This window comes from Sinocyclocheilus grahami, unplaced genomic scaffold (genome assembly GCF_001515645.1).
Source record: "Sinocyclocheilus grahami isolate Dianchi unplaced genomic scaffold, SAMN03320097.WGS_v1.1 scaffold2491.1, whole genome shotgun sequence".
NCBI classification, from domain to species: Eukaryota; Metazoa; Chordata; class Actinopteri; order Cypriniformes; family Cyprinidae; genus Sinocyclocheilus; species Sinocyclocheilus grahami.
In genome coordinates, this window is record NW_015507670.1 from 11332 (window position 1) to 11546 (window position 215).

The window sequence follows — 215 nt, forward strand, 5'->3', positions numbered from 1 at the left end:
GCACAGGTGTGCCTTAGGCTGGCCACAATAAAAGGCCACTCTAAAATGTGCAGTTTTACTGTATTGGGAGGGTCCAGGGGGGGTCCAAAAACCAGTCATGACCACCATCACAGTGCAACACATCTCCTTCGCATAGAGTGGATCAGGTTGTTGATTGTGGCCTGTGGAATGTTGATCCGTTGATCCACAATGGCTGTGCGAAGTTGCTGGATATT